Genomic DNA, 20,211 nt, shown 5'->3' on the forward strand with positions numbered 1-20,211 from the left:
GGTGCCCGTGATGGAGGGGGATTAGTGCCTGTGATGGAGCGGAGACTATTGCCTGTGGTGGAGGGGAGACTAGTGCCTGTGATGGAGCAGGAGACAAGTGCCCGTGTTGGAGGGTTAGACTACTGCCCATGATGAAGTGGGAGACTGGTGCCCGCGATGGAGGGGGGGATTAGTGTCTGTGATGGAGCAGAGACTATTGCCCGTGGTGGAGGTGGGCACTAGTGCCCGTGATGGAGTGGAAGACTAGCGCCCATGATTGAGGGGATTAGTGTCCTGTGATGGAGCGGAGACTAATCCTCGTGATGGAGGGGAGACTTGTGCCCGTGATGGAGCTGGGGACTCGTGCCCATGATGGTGTGGTTGGGCTAGTGTTCGTGATGGAGTGGAGTTAGTGCCCGTGATGGAGGGGAGACTAATCCCCGTGATGAAGGGGAGACTAGTGCCCGTGATGGAGCTGGGGACTGGTGCCTGTGGTGGTGGATTGGGCTAGTGCTCGTGATGGAGGGGGAACTAGTGCCTCTTATGGAGGGGGGGGGACTCGTGCTCGTTTTGGAGGGGGTTAGTGGCTGTGATGGAGGGTGACTGCTGTCCGTGATGGAGGGGCTTAGTGCCCATGACGGAGGGGAACTAGTGCCGGTGATAGAGGGGGATAGTGTCCGTGATGGTGGGGAGACTAGTGCCCATGATGGTGTGGGTTGGGCTAGTGCTCGTGATGAAGGTGGGGTAGTGCCCATGATAGAGAGGAGAATAATCCCCGTGATGGAGGGGGGGGACTAATACCCGTTTTGGAGGGGGTTAGTGCCTGTGATGGAGGTTGACTAGTGCCCATGATGGAGGTGGGACTAGTGCCCACGATGGAGGGGAGACTACTGCCCGTGATGGAGGGGAACTAGTGCCCTTGATGGATAGGGGGGTTAGTGCCCGTGATGGAGGAGAGACTAGTGTCCGTGATGGTGGGGGAGACTAGTGCCCATGATGGAGGGGAACTACTGCCCAGGATGGAGGAGGGACTAGTGCCCATGATGGAGGGGAACTGGTGCCCATGATGGAGGGGGATTAGTGCCTGTGATGGAGCGGAGACTAGTGCCTGTGGTGGAGAGGGAGACTAGTGCCTTGTGATGGAGCAGGAGACAAGTGCCCGTGTTGGAGGGTTAGACTACTGCCCATGATGAAGTGGGAGACTGGTGCCCGCGATGGAGGCGGGATTAGTGTCTGTGATGGAGCAGAGACTATTGCCCGTTGGTGGAGGTGGGCACTAGTGCCCGTGATGGAGTGGGAAGAACTAGCGCCCATGATGGAGGGGGATTAGTGTCTGTGATGGAGCGGAGACCAGTGCCCGTGATGGAGGGAGACTAGTGCCCGTGATGGTGGTGAGTCTAGTGCCCGTGATGTGGTGGGGATTAGAGTCTGTGATGGAGCAGAGGCTAGTGCCCGTGATGGAGGGAGACTAGTGCCCGTGATGGTGGGGGTCTAGTGCCCGTGATGGAGGGGATCTAGTGCCCGTGATGGAGGGGAGACTCGGTGCCCATGATGAGGGGGGGTTAGTGTCCGTGATAGTGGGAAACTAGTGCCCGTGATGGAGGGGAACTAGTGCCCATGATAGAGGGGATTAGTGCCCGAGATGCAGGGAGACTAGTGCCCGTGATGGTGGGGAGACTAGTGCCCATTATGGAGGTGGGCACTAGTGCCCGTGATGGAGTGGGAGACTAGTGCCCGTGATGGCACGTGATGGACGGAGACAAGTGCCCATGATGATGAGGGTCTAGTGCCCGTGATGGAGGGGATTCTAGTGCCCGTGATGGAGGGGGAACTAGTGCCCGTGATGGAGGGGATCTACGGCCCATGATACAGGGGGTTAGTGGCCGTTATGGAGGGGAGACTAATCCCCGTGATGAAGGGGGAGACTAGTGCCCGTGATGGAGCTGGGGACTGGTGCCTGTGGTGAAGTGGATTGGGCTAGTGCTCGTGATGGAGGGGGGGAACTAGTGCCTCTTATGGAGGGGGGGGACTAGTGCCCGATTTGGAGGGGGTTAGTGGCTGTGATGGAGGGTGACTGCTGTCCGTGATGGAGGGGGTTAGTGCCCATGACGGAGGGGAACTAGTGCCGGTGATAGAGGGGGATAGTGTCCGTGATGGTGGGGAGACTAGTGCCCATGATGGTGTGGGTTGGGCTAGTGCTCGTGATGAAGGTGGGGTTAGTGCCCATGATAGAGAGGAGAATAATCCCCGTGATGGAGAGGGGGGACTAATACCCGTTTTGGAGGGGGTTAGTGCCTGTGATGGAGGTTGACTAGTGCCCATGATGGAGGTGGGACTGGTGCCCACGATGGAGGGGAGACTACTGCCCGTGATGGAGGGGAACTAGTGCCCTTGATGGATAGGGGGGTTAGTGCCCGTGATGGAGGAGAGACTAGTGTCCGTGATGGTGGGGAGACTAGTGCCCATGATGAGGGGAACTACTGCCCAGGATGGAGGAGGGACTAGTGCCCATGATGGAGGGGAACTGGTGCCCATGATGGAGGGGGTTAGTGCCCGTGATGGAGTGGAGACAAATCCTCGTGATGGAGGGGAGACTTGTGCCCGTGATGGAGCTGGGGACTGGTGCCCGTGATGGTGTGGGTTGGGCTAGTGCTCGTGATGAAGGTGGGGTTAGTGCCCATGATAGAGAGGAGAATAATCCCCGTGATGGAGGGGGGACTAATTCCCGTTTTGGAGGGGGTTAGTAACCTGTGATGGAGGTTGACTATTGCCCATGAAGGAGGGGATCTAGTGCTCATGATGCAGGGGGTTAGTGGCCGTTATGGAGGGGAGACTAATCCCCGTGATGGAGGGGAGACTAGTGCCCGTGATGAAGCTGGGGACTGGTGCCCGTGGTGGATTGGGCTGGGCTAGTGCTCGTGATGAAGGGCGGACTAGTGCCTGTGATGGAGGGGGGCACTAGTGCCCGTGATGGAGGGGGGGTAATAGTGCCCGTGATGGAGGGGGGACGAGTGGCTGTGATGGAAGTGAGACTGGTGCCCGTGATGTAGGTGGGCACTATTACCTGTGATGGAGGGGAGAATAGTACCCATGATGGAGGGGGGACTAGAGCCCGTGATGGAAGGGGACTAATGCCCGTGACGGAGGGGGATTAGTGCCCATGATGGAGGGGTAACTAGTGCCTGTGATGGAGGGGAGACTAGTGCCCGTGATGGAGGTGGGTTAATGCCCGTGATAGAGGGGGGACTAGTGCCCGTGAAGGAGGGAAGACTTGCGCCCGTGATGGAAGGGAGACTGGTGCCCGTGATTGAGGGAGACTAGTTCCCGTGATGGTGGGGGTCTAGTGCCCGTGATGGAGGGGAACTGGTGTCCATGATTGAGGAGGTTAGTGCCCGTGATGGAGGGGAGACTAATCCTCGTGATGGAGGGGAGACTCGTGCCGATGATGGTGTGGGTTGGGCTAGTGTTCGTGATGGAGTGGAGTTAGTGACCATGATGGAGGGGAGAATAATCCCCGTGATGGAGCGGGGGACTAATGCCCGTGATGGAGGGGAGACCAGTGCCCGTGATGTAGGTGGGGACAAGCGCCCGTGGAGGGGAGACTAGTGCCCATGATGGAGGGCGGATTGGTGCCCATGATGGAGGGAGGACTAGTGCCCGTGATGGAGGGGAGACTGGTACCCGTGATCCAAGGGGGACTAATGCCCATGATGGAGGGGGACTAGTGCCCGTGATGGAGGGGATCTGGTGCCCATGATGCAGGGGGTTAGTGGCCGTTATGGAGGGGAGACTAATCTCCGTGATGGAGGGGAGACTAGTGCCCGTGATGAAGCTGGGGACTGGTGCCCGTGGTGGATTGGGCTGGGCTAGTGCTCGTGATGAAGGGCGGACTCGTGCCTGTGATGGAGGGGGGCACTAGTGCCCGTGATGGAGGGGGGGTAATAGTGCCCGTGATGGAGGGGGGACGAGTGCCTGTGATGGTTGGGGGGGGTGGAACTCGTGCCCATAATGGAAGTGAGACTGGTGCCCGTGATGTAGGTGGGCACTATTACCTGTGATGGAGGGGAGAATAGTACCCATGATGGAGGGGGGACTGGAGCCCGTGATGGAAGGGGACTAATGCCCGTGACGGAGGGGGATCAGTGCCCATGATGGAGGGGTAACTAGTGCCTGTGATGGAGGGAAGACTAGTGCCCGTGATGGAGGTGGGTTAATGCCCGTGATAGAGGGGGGACTAGTGCCCGTGAAGGAGGGAAGACTTGCGCCCGTGATGGAAAGGAGACTGGTGCCCGTGATTGAGGGAGACTAGTTCCCGTGATGGTGGGGGTCTAGTGCCCATGATGGAGGGAGGACTAGTACCCGTGATGGAGGTGGGTTAGTGTCCGTGATGGAGGGGGATTAGTGCCTGTTATGGATGGGAGACCAGTGCACCTGATATAGAGGGCACTAGTGCCCGTCATGAAGGAGGATTAATGACTGTTATGGTGGGGGAACTAGTGCCCGTGATGGAGGGAGACTAGTGCCCGTGATGGTGGGGAGTCTAGTGTCCGTGATGCTGGGGAGATTAGTGCCTGTGATGGAGGGCTAGACTAGTGCACATGATGGAGGGGGAGACCATGCCCGTGATGGAGGGGAGACTGGTGCCCGTGATGTAGGTGGGCACTAGTACCCGTGATGGAGGGGAGAATAGTACCCGTGATGGAGGGGGGACTAGAGCCCGTGATGGAAGGGGACTAATGCCCGTGACGGAGGGGGATTAGTGCCCATGATGGAGGGGTAACTAGTGCCCGTGATGGGTGGGGACAAGTGCCCGTGATGGAGGGAGGTTAGTGCCGATGATGGAGGGGGACTAGTGCCTGTGATGGAGGGGAGACTTGTGCCCATGATGGAGGGGTCTAGTGCCAGTGTTGGACAGGCGGACAAGTGCCCGTGATGGAGGGGGTGTGTCTAGTGCCCATGATAGAGGGGAGACTAGTGCCTGTGACGGAGGGGAGACTAGTGCCCGTAACGGAGGGGAGACGAGTGCCCGTGATGGTGGGGAGATTAGTGCCCGTGATGTAGGAGGGGACTAGTGCCCATGATGGAGGGGTAGACTAGTGCCCGTGATTGGGGGGGGACCAGTGCCCGTGATGGAGGGGAGACTAGTGCCCGTGATGGAGGGGAGACTTGTGCCCATGATGGAGGGGTCTAGTGCCAGTGTTGGACAGGCGGACAAGTGCCCGTGATGGAGGGGGTGTGTCTAGTGCCCGTGATAGAGGGGAGACTAGTGGCTGTGACGGAGGGGAGACTAGTGCCCGTAACAGAGGGGAGACTAGTGCCCGTGATGGTGGGGAGATTAGTGCCCGTGATGTAGGAGGGGACACGTGCCCATGATGGAGGGGAGACTAGTGCCCGTGATGTAGGGGAGACTTGTGCCCGTGATGGAGGTGGGGACTAGTGCCCATGATGGTGGGGAGACTTGTGCCCATGATGGAGGGGAGACTTGTGCCCATGATGGAGGGGTCTAGTGCCAGTGTTGGACAGGCGGACAAATGCCCGTGATGGAGGGGGTGTGTCTAGTGCCCGTGATAGAAGGGAGACTAGTGCGTGTGACAGAGGGGAGACTAGCGCCTGTATGGGAGGGGAGACTAGTGCCTGTAACGGAGGGGAGACTAGTGCCTGTGATAGAGAGGGAGTAGTGTCTGTGATGAAGCGGCGACTAGTGCACGTGATGGACGGAGACAAGTGCCCATGATGGAGGGGGGACTAGTGCCCGTGATGGAGGGGATCTACGGTCCATGATGCAGGGGGTTAGTGGCCGTTATGGAGGGGAGACAAATCCCCGTGATGAAGGGGAGACTAGTGCCCGTGATGGAGCTGGGGACTGGTGCCTGTGGTGAAGTGGATTGGGCTAGTGCTCGTGATGGAGGGGGAACTAGTGCCTCTTATGGAGGGGGGGACTAGTGCCCGTTTTGGAGGAGGTTGGTGGCTGTGATGGAGGGTGACTGCTGTCCGTGATGGAGGGGGTTAGTGCCCATGGTGGAGGGGAACTAGTGCCAGTGATAGAGGGGGATAGTGCCCGTGATGGAGGGGGGTTAGTGCCCGTGATGGAGGATTGACTAGTACCAGGGATGGAGGGGAGAATAGTGTCCGTGATGGAGGGGAGATTAGTGCCCGTGATCGACGGGGGACTAGCGCCCGTGATGGAGGGGAGACTAGTGCCCGTGATGGAGGGGTAGACAATTGCCCGTGTTGGAGGGTTAGACTACTGCCCGTGATGAAGTGGGAGACTGGTGCCCGCGATGGAGGGGGATTAGTGTCTGTGATGGAGCGGAGACTATTGCCCGTGGTGGAGGTAGGCACTAGTGCCCGTGATGGAGTGAAAGACTAGCACCCATGATGGAGCGGGATTAGTGTCTGTGATGGAGCGGAGACCAGTGCCCGTGATGGAGGGAGACCAGTGCCCGTGATGGTGGGAGTCTAGTGACCGTAATGGTGGGGGATTAGAGTCTGTGATGGAGCAGAGGCTAGTGCCCGTGATGGAGGGAGACTAGTGCCCGTGATGGTGGGGGTCTAGTGCCCGTGATGGAGGAGATCTAGTGCCCGTGATGGAGGGGAGACTGGTGCCCATGATGGAGGGGGGTTAGTGTCCGTGATGGTGGGGAGACTAGTGCCCGTGATGGAGGGGAACTAGTGCCCATGATGGAGGGGGTTAGTGCCCGAGATGCAGGGAGACTAGTGCCCGTGATGGTGGAGAGACTAGTGCCCATTATGGAGGTGGGCACTAGTGCCCGTGATGGAGTGGGAGACTAGTGCCCATGATGGAGAGGGATCAGTGTCTGTGGTGGAGCGGAGACTAGTGCACGTGATGGAGGGGGGACTAGTGTCCGTGATGGAGGGGATCTACGGCCCATGATGCAGGGGGTTAGTGGCCGTTATGGAGGGGAGACTAATCCCCGTGATGAAGGGGAGACTAGTGCCCGTGATGGAGCTGGGGACTGGTGCCTGTGGTGAAGTGGATTGGGCTAGTGCTCGTGATGGAGGGGGAACTAGTGCCTCTTATGGAGGGGGGGACTAGTGCCCGATTTGGAGGGGGTTAGTGGCTGTGATGGAGGGTGACTGCTGTCCGTGATGGAGGGGGTTAGTGCCCATGATGGAGGGGAGCTAGTGCCGGTGATAGAGGGGGATAGTGTCCGTGATGGTGGGGAGACTAGTGCCCATGATGCAGGGGAACTACTGCCCAGGATGGAGGAGGGACTAGTGCCCATGATGGAGGGGAACTGGTGCCCATGATGGAGGGGGTTAGTGCCCGTGATGGAGTGGAGACTAATCCTCGTGATGGAGGGGAGACTTGTGCCCGTGATGGAGCTGGGGACTGGTGCCCGTGATGATGTGGGTTGGGCTAGTGCTCGTGATGAAGGTGGGGTTAGTGCCCATGATAGAGAGGAGAATAATCCCCGTGATGGACGGGGGACTAATACCCGTTTTGGAGGGGGTTAGTACCTGTGATGGAGGTTGACTATTGCCCATGAAGGAGGGGTGACTAGTGCCTGTGATGGAGGGGAGACTAGTGCCTGTGATGGAGGGGGACTAGTGCCCATGATGGAGGAGAGACTAGTGCCCATGATGGAGGGGAGACTACTGCCCGTGATGGAGGGGAACGAGTGCCCTTGATGGATAGGGGGGGTAGTGCCCGTGATGGAGGAGAGACTAGTGCCCGTGATGGAGGGGAGATTAGTGCCCATGATGGATGGGGGGGTTACTGCCCGTGGTGAAGGGGAGACTAGTGCCCAGGATGGAGGGGGGACTAGTGCCCGTGATGGAGGGGAACTAGTGCCCATGATGGAGGGGTTTGGTGCCCGAGATGGAGGGAGACTAGTGCCAATGATGATCTGGTGTCTAGTGCCCAGGATGGAAGAGGGACTAGTGCCCGTGATGGAGGGGAACTGGTGCACATGATGGAGGGGGTTAGTGCCCGTGATGGACAGGAGACTAATCCTCGTGAGGGAAGGGAGACTTGTGCCCATGATGGAGTTGGAGACTGGTGCCCATGATGGTGTGGGTTGGGCTAGTGCTCGTGATGAAGGTGGGGTTAGTGCCCATGATAGAGGGGAGAATAATCCCCGTGATGGAGGGGGGGACTAATACCCGTTTTGGAGGGGGTTAGTACCTGTGATGGAGGTTGACTATTGCCCATGATGGAGAGGTGACTAGTGCCTGTGATGGAGGGGAGACCAGTGCCTGTGATGGAGGGGGACTAGTGCCCATGAAGGAGGGGAGACTAGTGCCCATGATGGATGGGGGGTGTTAGTGCCCGTGATGGAGGAGAGACTAGTGCCCGTGATGGATGGGGGGATTAGTGCCCATGATGGAGGAGAGACTAGTGCCCGTGATAGAAGGGAGACTAGTGCCCTTGATGGATTGGGGGGTTAGTGCGCGTGATGGAGGAGAGACTAGTGCCCGTGATGGAGGGGAACTAGTGCCCATGATGGATGGGGGCGGTTAGTGCCCGTGATGGAGGAGAGACTAGTGCCCGTGGTGGAGGGGAAACTAGTGGCCATGGTGGAGGGGAGACTAGTGCCCGTGGTGGAGGCGAGACTAGTGCCCGTGGTGGAGGGGAGACTAGTGCCCGTGAAGGAGGGGAGACCAGTGCCCGTGGTGTAGGTGGGGACAAGCGCCCGTGGAGGGGAGACTAGTGCCCATGATGGAGGGCGGACTAGTGCCCGTGATGGAGGGGAGACTAGTGCCCGTGATGGAGGGCGGACTGGTAGCCATGATGGAGGGAGGACTAGTGCCGCTGATGGAGGGGAGACTGGTGCCGTGATGCAGTAGGAGACTAGTGACCATGATGGAGTGGGATCTAGTGCCCGTGATGGATCTGGGGACTTGTGCCCATGGTGGAGTGGGTTGGGCTGGTGCTCGTGATGGAGGGGGACTAGTGCCCATGATGGAGGGAAGAATAATCCCCGTGATGGAGATGGGACTATAGCCCGTGATGGAGGGGTAGTTTAGTGCCCGTTTTGGAGTGGGTTAGTGCCTGTGATGGAGGGTGACTACTGCCCGTGATGGAGGGGGTTAGTGCCCATGATGGAGGGGAACTAATGCCCGTGATGGGGGGGGGGTGGTTAGTGCCCGTGATGGAGGGGGGTTAGTGCCCGTGTTGGAGGGGAGACTAGTGCCCGTGATGGAGGTGGGTTAGTGCCCCTGATGGGCGGGGAGACTAGTGCCCATGATGGAGGGAGGTTAGTGCCCATGATGGAGGGGGACTAGTGCCCATGATGGAGGGGTAGACTAGTGCCCGTGATGGAGGGTTAGACTAGTGCCCGTGATGGAGTGGGAGACTAGAGCCCGTGATGGAGGGGAACTAGTGCCCAGGATGGAGGAGGGACTAGTGCCCATGATGGAGGGGAACTGGTGCCCATGATGGAGGGGGTTAGTGCCCGTGATGGAGTGGAGACTAATCCTCGTGATGGAGGGGAGACTTGTGCCCGTGATGGAGCTGGGGACTGGTGCCCGTGATGATGTGGGTTGGGCTAGTGCTCGTGATGAAGGTGGGGTTAGTGCCCATGATAGAGAGGAGAATAATCCCCGTGATGGACGGGGGACTAATACCCGTTTTGGAGGGGGTTAGTACCTGTGATGGAGGTTGACTATTGCCCATGAAGGAGGGGTGACTAGTGCCTGTGATGGAGGGGAGACTAGTGCCTGTGATGGAGGGGGACTAGTGCCCATGATGGAGGAGAGACTAGTGCCCATGATGGAGGAGAGACTACTGCCCGTGATGGAGGGGAACTAGTGCCCTTGATGGATAGGGGGGTAGTGCCCGTGATGGAGGAGAGACTAGTGCCCGTGATGGAGGGGAGATTAGTGCCCATGATGGATGGGGGGGTTACTGCCCGTGATGGAGAAGACACTAGTGCCCGTGGTGGAGGGGAAACTAGTGCCCGTGATGGAAGGGAGACTAGTGCCCATGGCGGAAGGGAGTCTAGTGCCCGTGGTGAAGGGGAGACTAGTGCCCAGGATGGAGGGGGGACTAGTGCCCGTGATGGAGGGGAACTAGTGCCCATGATGGAGGGGTTTAGTGCCCGAGATGGAGGGAGACTAGTGCCAATGATGATCGGGTGTCTAGTGCCCAGGATGGAAGAGGGACTAGTGCCCGTGATGGAGGGGAACTGGTGCACATGATGGAGGGGGTTAGTGCCCGTGATGGACAGGAGACTAATCCTCGTGAGGGAAGGGAGACTTGTGCCCATGATGGAGTTGGAGACTGGTGCCCATGATGGTGTGGGTTGGGCTAGTGCTCGTGATGAAGGTGGGGTTAGTGCCCATGATAGAGGGGAGAATAATCCCCGTGATGGAGGGGGGGACTAATACCCGTTTTGGAGGGGGTTAGTACCTGTGATGGAGGTTGACTATTGCCCATGATGAAGAGGTGACTAGTGCCTGTGATGGAGGGGAGACCAGTGCCTGTGATGGAGGGGGACTAGTGCCCATGAAGGAGGGGAGTCTAGTGCCCATGATGGATGGGGGGTGTTAGTGCCCGTGATGGAGGAGAGACTAGTGCCCGTGATGGATGGGGGGATTAGTGCCCATGATGGAGGAGAGACTAGTGCCCGTGATAGAAGGGAGACTAGTGCCCATGATGGAGGTGGGTTAGTGCCCGTGATGCTGGGGGAGACTGGTGCCCATGATGGAGGGAGGTTAGTGCCCATGATGGAGGGGGACTAGTGCCCTTGATGGATTGGGGGGTTAGTGCCCGTGATGGAGGAGAGACTAGTGCCCGTGATGGAGGGGAACTAGTGCCCATGATGGATGGGGGCGGTTAGTGCCCGTGATGGAGGAGAGACTAGTGCCCGTGGTGGAGGGGAAACTAGTGGCCATGGTGGAGGGGAGACTAGTGCCCGTGGTGGAGGCGAGACTAGTGCCCGTGGTGGAGGGGAGACTAGTGCCCGTGAAGGAGGGGAGACCAGTGCCCGTGGTGTAGGTGGGGACAAGCGCCCGTGGAGGGGAGACTAGTGCCCATGATGGAGGGCGGACTAGTGCCCGTGATGGAGGGGAGACTAGTGCCCGTGATGGAGGGCGGACTGGTAGCCATGATGGAGGGAGGACTAGTGCCGCTGATGGAGGGGAGACTGGTGCCGTGATGCAGTAGGAGACTAGTGACCATGATGGAGTGGGATCTGGTGCCCGTGATGGATCTGGGGACTTGTGCCCATGGTGAAGTGGGTTGGGCTGGTGCTCGTGATGGAGGGGGACTAGTGCCCATGATGGAGGGAAGAATAATCCCCGTGATGGAGATGGGACTATAGCCCGTGATGGAGGGGTAGTTTAGTGCCCGTTTTGGAGTGGGTTAGTGCCTGTGATGGAGGGTGACTGCTGCCCGTGATGGAGAGGGTTAGTGCCCATGATGGAGGGGAACTAATGCCCGTGATGGGGGGGGGTGGTTAGTGCCCGTGATGGAGGGGGTTAGTGCCCGTGATGGAGGGGGGTTAGTGCCCGTGTTGGAGGGGAGACTAGTGCCCATGATGGAGGGGGACTAGTGCCCATGATGGAGGGGTAGACTAGTGCCCGTGATGGAGGGTTAGACTAGTGCCCGTGATGGAGTGGGAGACTAGTGCCCGTGATGGAGGGGAACTAGTGCCCAGGATGGAGGAGGGACTAGTGCCCGTGATGGAGGGGAACTGGTGCCCATGATTGAGCGGGTTAGTGCCCGTGATGGAGGGGAGACTAATCCTCATGATGGAGGGGAGACTTGTGCCTGTGATGGAGCTGGGGACTCGTGCCCATGATGGTCTGGGTTGGGCTAGTGTTCGTGATGGAGTGGAGTTAGTGCCCATGATGGAGAGGAGAATAATCCCCGTGATGGAGGGGGAGACTAATGCCCGTGATGGAGGGGAGACCAGGGCCCGTGATGTAGGTGGGGACAAGCGCCCGTGGAGGGGAGACTAGTGCCCATGATGGAGGGCGGACTAGTGTCCATGATGGAGGGGAGACTAGTGCCCGTGATGGAGGGCGGATTGGTGCCCATGATGGAGGGAGGACTAGTGCCCGTGATGGAGGGGAGACTGGTGCCCGTGATGCAGTGGGAGACTAGTGACCATGATGGAGTGGGATCTAGTGCCCGTGATGGATCTGGGGACTAGTGCCTGTGATGGAGGGTGACTGCTGCCCGTGATGGAGGGGGTTAGTGCCCATGATGGAGGGGAACTAGTGCCCGTGATGGAGGGGGGGGGGTTAGTGCCCGTGATGGAGTGGGGACTAGTGCCCGTGATGGAGGGGAGACTAGTGCCCGTGATGGAGTGGGAGACTAGTGACCGTGATGGAGTGGGAGACTAGTGACCGTGTTGGAGTGGGATCTAGTGCCCATGTTGGAGGGCGGACTTGTGCCCGTGATGGAGGGGAACTAGTGCCAATGATGGATGGAGGGTGGGGGTTAGTGCCCGTGATGGAGGCAAGACTAGTGCCCATGATTGAGTGGGGACTCGTGCCCGTGATGGAGAGGGATTAATCCCTGTGATGGAGGGGAACTAGTGCCCATGATGGATGGGGGGGTGCGGTTAGTGTCCGTGATGGAGGGGAGACTAGTGCCCGTGATTGAGTGGGGACTAGTGCCCGTGATGGAGGGGGTTCGTGCCCATGATGGAGGGGGGACCTGTACCCATGATGGACGTGGGTTAGTGTCCGTGATGGAGGGGGATTAGTGCCTGTTATGGATGGGCAACTAGTGCCCGTGATGGAGGGAGACCATTGCCCGTGATGGAGGGGAGACCAGTCCACGTGATGGAGAGGGGACTAGTGTCCATGATGGAAGAGGATTAGTGACTGTTATGGAGGGGAGACTAGAGCCCGTGATGGAGGGGAGGCTAGTGCATGTGATGGAGGGGAGACGAGTACCCATGATGGTGGGTGATTGCTGCCCGTGATGGTGGGGGAGACTAGTGCCCGTGATGGAGTGGGTTTGGCTAGTGCCCGTGATGGAGGGGGACCAGTGCCCGTGATGGAGGTGGGACTAGTGCCCGTGATGGAGGTGGGACTAGTGCCCGTGATGGAGGGGGACCAGTGCCCGTGATGGAGGTGGGACTAGTGCCCGTGATGGAGGGGGACCAGTGCCCGTGATGGAAGGGGACCAGTGCCCGTGATGTAGGGGGTTTAGTGCCTGTGATGGAGGGGGGTTAACGCCTGTGATGGAGAGGGTTTAGTGCCTCTGATCGAGGGGAGACTAGTGGCCGTGATGGAGGGGGTTTAGTGCCCGTGATCGAGGGGAGACTAGTGTCCGTGATGGAGGGGAGACTATTGCCCGAAATGGTGGGAGGACTAGTGTTCCTGATGAAATGGGACTACTGCCCGTGATGGACGGGAGACTAGTGCCGATGATGGATGGGGGTTAGTGCTCATGATGGAGGGGGGACTAGTGCCTGTGATGGAGTGGGTTTGGCTAGTGCATGTGATGGAGTGGGTTTGGCTAGTGCCCGTGATGGTGGGGGTTTAGTGTCCGTGATGGTGGGGGTTTAGTGCCTGTGATGGTGGGGTGAGACTTGTGCCTATGATGGCGTTGGCTGAGTTTCCAATCCTCTGCCGCTTTTCCTATCCTGCGAATTTTCAGATAGTGATGCAACAAGTCACAAATCCCCGCAGAATACATGCGTAGAAATTTGCTGCAGAATCCTGTTGAATACTTCTGCGACATCCAGAACATTTGATTCATGGCCCTAAGTGTGCATTTCCTGAGTGAAAACTGGCTGCTGAAAAATATCTAAAGATCTTCTCAGTGTAAAAAGTCAATCACTGTAATCAGTGACAGTTTCTCACTGTGCCGATCTTTGTTCAGTTTGTGTGTTACGTCAGTAGGTGGCAGTAAATAGTTCTTCAGGTCAAACATGCTGAAAGGTCCACTTCTGCACAGAGGAGAGGTGCTGGATTTGAGATTCCTCCTATCACCCTTCTCCATTCCACTAAAGAAAAAAACGATAAGATTTAAATAAATATAAATAAATGTACAGACCACCATGCTATTAAGTAATTTCTCAGAGTTAACTGCAGTTACGTGTATCCAAAATAAATAAAATAAATATTTTGGGTCTGTAAGGTTAGTAAAAGCACTTTACAGCTTCCAAGCAGATTGCGCTTAATACAGGTAAAGAGGTTTAGTTCCATTTACTATTCTGAATTTCTGAGACTTTGTGAACAGAAGTGACAGAAATTCATGACTCAAGATTGAAATTTAATTATCATGTGTTCATCGAAGCATACAGTGAAATGCGCTATTTGCATCAACAACCAACACACTCGAGGTTGTGCTGAAGGCAGCCCGCAAGTGTCGCCACACATTCCGGTGCCAACACAGCATGTCAACAATGCTCAGCACAACAACACAGAACACAACACAGCAACAGCAGAAACAAGTCCCTTTCCTCCCTACCACCCATGCATACACAGTCTTTGAAGCCCTGGACAGATCTCCAACCTCCATTGGACACAGACTCGGGTCTGCAGACAGCGGCTTCGACCTCCCCAGCAGACTCACAGAGATTCACAGACTGGCTACAGCCATTGGGCTCGTCTCTTGGACTGTTTCATGGTGTTCAGCTCAATGAAATCTACTTTCAGTTTACTTAGAGATACAGAATGGTGACAGCTCTTCGAGCCCGATAAACATGTACTGCCCAATTACACCAATGTGACCAACTAACCTACTAACAAATACAGTGCCTAGAAAAAGTATTCCCCACCTGGAAGATTTTGTGTTTTATTGTTTTACAACATTGAATCACAGTGGATTTAATTTGTATTTTTTGACACTGATTAAGAGAAAAGACTCTTCTGTGTCAAAGTGAAAACAGAGCTCTACAAAGTGATCTTAAATATAAAACACAAAATAATTGTTGCATAAGTATTCACCCCCTTTAATATGACACACCAAATCATCACTGGTGAAGGCAGTTGGTTTTAGAAGTCACATAATTAGTTAAATGGAGATCACCTGTGTGCAGTCAAGATGTTTCAAGCGATTGTAGTGAAAATACACCTATGTATAGAAGGTCCAACTGCTGGCGAGTCAGTACCTGGCAAAAACTACACCATGCAACTCTGTGAAAAGGTTATTGAAAAGCGTGAGTCAGGTGATGTATACAAGAAAATTTCCAAGTCACTGAATATCCCCTGGGGTATGGTTCAGTCAATGATTAGGAAATTGAAAGAATATGGCATAGCTGCAAATCTGCCTAGACCAGGCCATCATCAAAAACTGGGTGACTGTGCAAGGAGGGGATTACTGAGGGAGGCCACCAAGAGACCTGGGACAGCTCTGGAGGAATTACAAACTTTGGTGGCAGAGATAGGAGAGACTGTGCATGCAACTGTTGCCTGGGTGCTTCACCAGTCACAGCTTAATGGGAGAGTAGCAAAGAGAAAGCAACTATTTTTAAAAAAAACTCTCATGAAATCTTAGCTAGAGTTTGCCAGAAGGCATGTGAGAGACTGGAGTCACCTGGAAGAAGGTTCTATGGTCTGATGAAACCTCAATTAAGCTTTTTAGCCATCAGACTAAACACTATGTTTGGCATAAGCCAAACACCACATTTTCAAAAACACACCATCCCTACCGAGAAACCTGGTGGTGGCTGCATCATGCTGTGGGGATGCTTCACTGCAGCAGGCCCTGGAAGGCTTGTGAAGGTAGAGGGTCAAATTAATGCAACAAAATACAGGGAAATCCTGGAGGAAAACCTGATGCAGTCTGCAAGAGAACTGCCACTTGCGAGAAGATTTGTTTTCTAGCTAGACAGTGACCTCAAGCATACAGCCAAAACTACACAGGAATGGCTTAAAAACAACAAAGTTGATGTCTGAAGTGGCCAAGTCAGAGTCCAGGCCTCAATCCAACAGAGAATTTGTGGCTGGACTTGAAAAGAGCTGTTCACTCACAATCCTCATGGAATCTGACAGAGCTTGAGTAGTTTTGTAAATAATGGGGGAAAATTGCAGTGTCCAGATGTGCAAAGCTGATAGAGACCTATCCACACAGACTCAAGGCTGTAATTGCTGCCAAAGGTGCATCTATTAAATATTGACTTGAGGGGGGTGAGTAATTAAGCAATCAATTGTTTTGTTTAGTCATTGTAATAAATTTAGATCAATTTGTAGAAATTTGATTTCACTTTGATATGAAGGAGTCTTTTCCATTGATCAGTGTCAAACAAAAACAAATTAAATCCACTGTGATTCAAAAAAAAAATTATGCATGAAAACCTCTAAGGGGGTGAATACTTTTCACAGGCACCGTACGTCTTTGGAATGTGAGAAGAAACTGGAGCACTCAGAAAGCCTAAGCAGTCATGGGGAGAATGTAGAAACTGCTAAATGACAGTGGCAGGTTGGCAGCTCTGTAATAGACTTGTGCTAACTGCTGTGGTACCGTGCTCCCCCAAACCTGCTGTTCTCCACTTTCAGATCTGTCTAATACCGCAAATCAATTCAGCAGTCTTGACCTTCACAAACACATTGCTATCATTTTTTTGAATTTAACATTATAGCACAGTGCAAGATGTTGTGTTGAACTTTTAACCTACTCTAAGACTAATCTAACCCTTCCCTCCTACATAGCCCAACATTTTTCTATCATTCAAATGTCCAGAATTTATCTGCCTCTACCACCAACCCTGGCAGGGTATTCCATGCACCCACCACTCTCTGTGTAAAGAACTTGCCTCAGATATTCTTCCCCCCCCACCCCCGTGCTTTCCACCAATTACTTTAAAATTATGTCACCTTGTATTGGCCATTTCCTCTCTGGAAAAAGTCTCTGGCTATCCACTCAGTCCATGCCTCTTGTCATCTTGTACGTCTCTATCAAATCATCCCCTCATCCTCTTTCTCTCCAGAGAGAAAAGCCCTAGTTCACTCAATTTATGCTCATAAAATATGCTCTCTAGTCCAGACAGCATCCTGGTAAGTCTCCTCTACCTCCTAAAACTTGTATATCCATCCTATAATGAGGTAACCAGAACTGAACACAATACTCCAAGTGGGGTCTAACCATGGTTTTACAGAGTTGCAACATTAGCTCATGGCTCTTGAACTCTGTCCCCTGTCTAATGAAGGCCAACACAACATATGCCTTCTTAACAACCCTGTGAACTTGTATTGTTACCTCTCATGATCCTTGGAACTTCTTGACCTGGTCTCAATGAGTGGTTATCTAAGCTCCAGAGTCCTGAGCACTTACTCAATTCAAATTCAAAGTCAATATTGAGTTTATTGTCTGTACAAGTGAAACGGAGGAAGTTACTAGTAGCGGCATCACAGGCATGCAGTACGAGATGAGCAGCTTTCGCAAGAAAAGCACAAGTTAAACTTTGTACACAATTTTGACAAGAAATCAAAATTGGAACAAAGAAAAGTGAATTTTAGCAGAAAATATCACTACGGTTTAGCAACTCTATGATTAGGGGTTTGACATTTGGTTCAAGAACCAAACAGATGAAGGGAAGTAACTGTTCTTGAGCAGTCTGGGACCCATCACTAGACTCAAAGGCACCGACTCCATCATCATAAGACTTGAATGGAATGCTTATTTGATAAGATGGATCCCTGACCTCACAACCTATCTCATCATCACCCTTGATCCTTTTGTCTGCTGGCACTGCACTTTCTCTGTAACTATAACACTTTATTCTGCATTCTGTAGCAACACACAGTATCAACTTGTGTCTCAAATTCTGCATTTTGCTATCACCTTTTCTGTGCATTGCCTCAGTGGATAACGTAAGCAAATTGTCTGTGTTTATGGCACAAAAAACTTTTCACCAAACCTCAGTCCATCTGAAAATCATTAACCAATTTTGATACGTAGAAGAAGGGTCACATCCTACCTTACCAAACTCAACTGTCACCAGCCAGCTCGTACTCCTTTCCTTACCCCCCACCACCTTCTTCTTCCCCCTTCATCAGGACTGGAAAAGAAGGGCCTCAGCCCAAGACATGGACTGTCTGATTCTCTCCTGATGTGCAGGGCTCCTCTATCGCTCTATCGCTCTGTGTATGGCGAGCAGTTGGGAATATTTTGGATAGTTTTGTCAGAGTTGGGTCAGGATTAATGGGTTGAATGGCCTCCTTCTGTGGTTAAACCTCAGAGAGGACTCATCACCTTGATTAGAGTCACAGCATTCAAACCAACTTGTTCATGCTGGCCAAGGTGTCTATCTGAGCTGGTCCCATGTAATTTCATTTGGCCCACGTCCCCCTGCTTTGGAGTAGGTTTACATGGGTCAGCACAACAATGTGGGCTGAAGGGTCTCTACTGTCCTGTATTGTTCTATGTTCTGACTCCACCTCTCAGCTTAAACCCAATGGCCTGGGGGCTTTGTCTCTTCCAGCCTGGAAAAAAGATGGATTAATCACTCATTTATTTATTTTATTTAGAGATACAGCACCAAATACGGCTTCAGGTCCAATAAGCCACCCACTATTTTAACCCTAGCCTAATCACAGGACAATTCACTCTGTTAACCAGTATGTCCTTGGACTGTAGGAGGAAACCCATGAGGAGCTTGTATAAATTCTTTACAGACATTGCCAGCATTGAACTCTGAACTCTGCCAATCTGAGCTGTAATAGCGTCATGCTAACGATTAAACTGTCATGGCATCTTTTTTATATATATATATAAACCTCTAAGTTCACCCCTCAGAGCCTTCTGCACCTTCAGGCAAAAAATTGTCCCAGCCTGTCCAGCCTCTCCTTATAACTGAAGCCCTCTATTCCTGGTAATATCCTTTTAAATCCTCTCTGCAGCCTTTCCAGCTTCATGGCATCCTGGAGACTGGAATGAAGGAGCAGCTTTGAGGGATAACAGAGTTCCTCCTGCACTCTGTCTGTGCTGCTGAATCTAAATCATGTCTGGATTTTTCATCGAGTTGACTTGAGTTTAAAGAAGAGACAATTTTCTTTGAGGGATGTGCTGAAGCCACATCAGCTTCAGTGTTTTCTAGTGACTTCTAAAGGTTGGTCAGTCAGTCAGTCAGTCAGTGGGTGCCGTCCCGAATCCAGGGCTGGCGGTTAGGCACCTTCATCTTCTTCGATCTTGTGCTCTTTTTGTGGCCTCAGCATAACTCAACCCAGTCCATTGCCTCACATTATTGTACCAAGTGGTTCGCTGCCTTCCTCTTTCCCTCTTTCCTTCTATCATCCCTTCCAATAACAATTTCTGCAGTCCACCACCTCTGAACAAGTGCCCGGCATATTCCAGCTTCCTTTTCTGCACATTCTTCAGCAACTCCTTTTCACTCCTCACTCTCTTCAACACTTCCATATTACTGACCTTCATCACCCATCTAATTTTCTGCATTCTCCTTAAACACCACATTTCAAATGCCTCCAGTCGTTGCTGCGCTTCATTGCATATGCAAGAAAGGTTGGTACAAAAGGTTAATGCAGTGTGAACTGAGTTGATTAGAAGCACCTTAGTGAAAGGTAACACATTTGAAAAGTTTGACAGAAATTAGAAATACATAGGAAATGGAAATAGAAACAGACTAATCAGCCTTTTGAGTTTGTACCAACATTCAACAACCATGGCTGGTCTTCTCCGAGATTATTTTATCTGGAGTTTGGAACACTTATCATTTTAGGAACAGCTTCTTCCTCTCCACCATCAGATTTCTAAATGGTCCATGAACCCATTGACTCTTAAGGTCTATATAGAATCAATATGAGAGGGTGTTTCCAGTAGTGGGAGAGTCTAGGATTAGAGGACACATTCTCTGAATAGATGGACGCCCCTTTAGATCAGAGATGAAGATAAATTTCTTTAGCCAGAGCATGGTGACTCTGTGGAATTCATTGCCATGGATAACTATGGAGGCCAAGTCATTGGGTCTATTTAAAGCGGAGGTTGACTCGTCAAAGGTAACGGAGATGGGAAGAGAACAGGGTTAAGAGAGATAATAATTCAGCCATAGCAGAGCAGACTTGATAGGCCGAATGCCCTGATTCTATTCCTATGTCTTGTGGTCTAACATTAACTCACTATTCCTTTTGACCTATTCATTTATTTTTGTATCTTATAGTATTGCATATTGCACCATCTTGTTGTCACAAATCAATAAATTTCACGACAAATGTCAGTGAAAATAAATGTGATTCTACTTCTGAATTGAAGAAATTAGAGACTCAAAATTTCCTTTATTTCCCTCCATAGATGCTGTCTGAGTTCCTCCAGCATTTTGTGTGTGTTACTTTGGATTTCCAGCATCT

The sequence above is a fragment of the Mobula birostris genome, chromosome 6 (assembly GCF_030028105.1).
Source record: "Mobula birostris isolate sMobBir1 chromosome 6, sMobBir1.hap1, whole genome shotgun sequence".
NCBI lineage: Eukaryota > Metazoa > Chordata > Chondrichthyes > Myliobatiformes > Myliobatidae > Mobula > Mobula birostris.